Below are 2,249 nucleotides of genomic sequence, written 5' to 3'. Positions count from 1 at the left end.
TCTGAACGTGCTGACCCTCTTAAGAGGGGAGACCTATCCCCTGATTTCTGAAGTTCCTACTTTTTTTTTTTCTTTTTTCTTTTTTTTTTAAGGACTTTAGATGCTTTTCCTTTGAGGCTCTGCAGCTTAAATGGAAGGGCTGTGCTATGACCCGAGGGCATCCTTTGATAGCTGCCCCAACAGGTGCTAAAGGATTGGGTTCAGTGTAGGAAGCAAAGATAATCTTTTGAAACTCTGAGCGGTCTTTGCTTCTGTTTGTAATAGTGCGTATTGGAAAGCAACACTTAATTACGAGATGCTTGTAAGACACCTAGTGATCCTTAAATGAGATTCTGCTTTTTCAAAGCAGCAGCAGCAAGTTACTCTGTGGGAATAATTAGCTCTTTTGTTTGCAGGTGCATGTTTGTGCTTTACTATAACACTTCAGTGATTTTGTTCACTGCGAACGGAAAATAAGGGAGTTAGGCTTTTCTGTCTCCTGCCAGTAGCTGTCCATGTTTGCTCTGATTTTGGGGACGTTATATCAAGGCTTCATCAAAGGTATCTATCTATCTGATCTACCAATGATTCAACTTTTATACAACCTTTAGAGATTTCAAAGAAAGAAGGTATGACAGGCTTCGGTATCTGCGTATTTCTTTTCTTACCAGAGCTGAGCAGAATTAGCTGCCCTGGGAGACTTCCATATGCCGGCTGGGAATGCTGCAAAGGCTTGGAGGGAGAGATACGAACTGCATAACCTCCCAACGCTTTCCGGTTCTTGCTTCCCCTCAGTAGCCCCACAACTTGTTTGTTGCCTGGTTTGTGTCCCTGGCATCTGATCAGAGGTAGCGGATTTGGTAGAAAAAGCATTTTTCTGTTGAAATTCACTGAAATACTCCTAGGTATTCCAATTCTAGATACATCTTTTGTGGCTCCAATCTGGGTTAAACTCTGAGTGACCCTACACCTCAGATGTTAAACGTTAGGGTAACTTTCTTAATATGTTAATATRCTACGTGCAGCCCTTAGCTTTTATACAGCTGAATAATGACTCAGTTCAACCTGCGTATGGTATACATGTATACATGTGTTTCATCCTGACCATTTCTCTTAYATTTCTATTTCTAGTTTCCAGAGCATTCCTCTCTTGGGAGGACTTTGTGTTATATTTTATCAGCATGTTAACATCTGGCTTTGCAAATACCTCATATTCTCTAGGTGCATAGGAGCATCTGTAGTTCATCCTTTCCTAAGAAAATGTGGAAACTGTGTTGTGTATGTCTTTAAAAAAATACACAGTCYGCGTCTTATTTTTCATCTTGTTGCATTTTCCTATATACGTAGAGAATGTAAATGTAATTCTCTGTAAATTCTTATCAAATCGTAAATAGTTTGTTATAAGTAATATGGGAACAGAAAATGAAGAATTTATTTGCACATAAAAGCACTTATTAAAATTTAGTAGCCCCACTGACTCTACGCTATCAGTTTTTCCATGTCATGTATCTTCAGCCCTCGCACGTACAGATGTGGATTTACTGTAGAACTAAATGCTGGAATGTATTGCTCTCCTGGCATGTGACAGCCAGTGAAGGGGAGGAGGGGGGTGATCCCAGGCATGTGAAATGAAGGTAGCTGCACAACACCTTTTCCTAGGTTGGGCTGCATCTGGTCCTGATAAAGTAATAATAACCTGAAAGAAAACTTTCTCATAGGAATGCTTATTTTACTGATGGCAACATACATTCTTTGTTGTTTTTCAGAATGACTGATACTTTAAGCACTATMTATGCCACTCTGCGGGTTTTTGTGGACATGGAAACAACAACAAAAATCATTTTAAAGTCCAAATTAATATATTTAAATATACTTGAAAATGGTTTCTGTTAAGTGTAACTCAATCAGATTTAAAATTCCTATTATGACTAGAAAACAGGTCTTCTATACTGCCCAAACTTGGTTTTAYCATTTTGAATTTTCTGCATTCTTAGGCAGGAGATTTAATATTGCCTGCCCTACTGCCCGGACCATCCAGTTCGATACAGAAGCTTCCACAAGCGTGCGTGTGAGGCGAAGGCGCGCTCTTGGCACCCTCACTCGACGGCGCGGCTTTCCGAAGCGGCTCGGAGTGTTTTCCTGGCAAGCGCGTGTTAATGAGCAGAAGGCAAATGAGGTGATCACCGGTGCATGCAGAACACCATGCATGTCAGCGTCACTGCCGGGCGGCCCTCTAACTGCGTTTGTAGAAAGCTACGTTTTATATTACA

This window comes from Rhea americana, unplaced genomic scaffold (genome assembly GCF_003343005.1).
Source record: "Rhea americana isolate MKP2758 unplaced genomic scaffold, rheAme1 scaffold_7, whole genome shotgun sequence".
Classification (NCBI taxonomy): domain Eukaryota; kingdom Metazoa; phylum Chordata; class Aves; order Rheiformes; family Rheidae; genus Rhea; species Rhea americana.
This window is presented reverse-complemented; position numbering follows the sequence as displayed.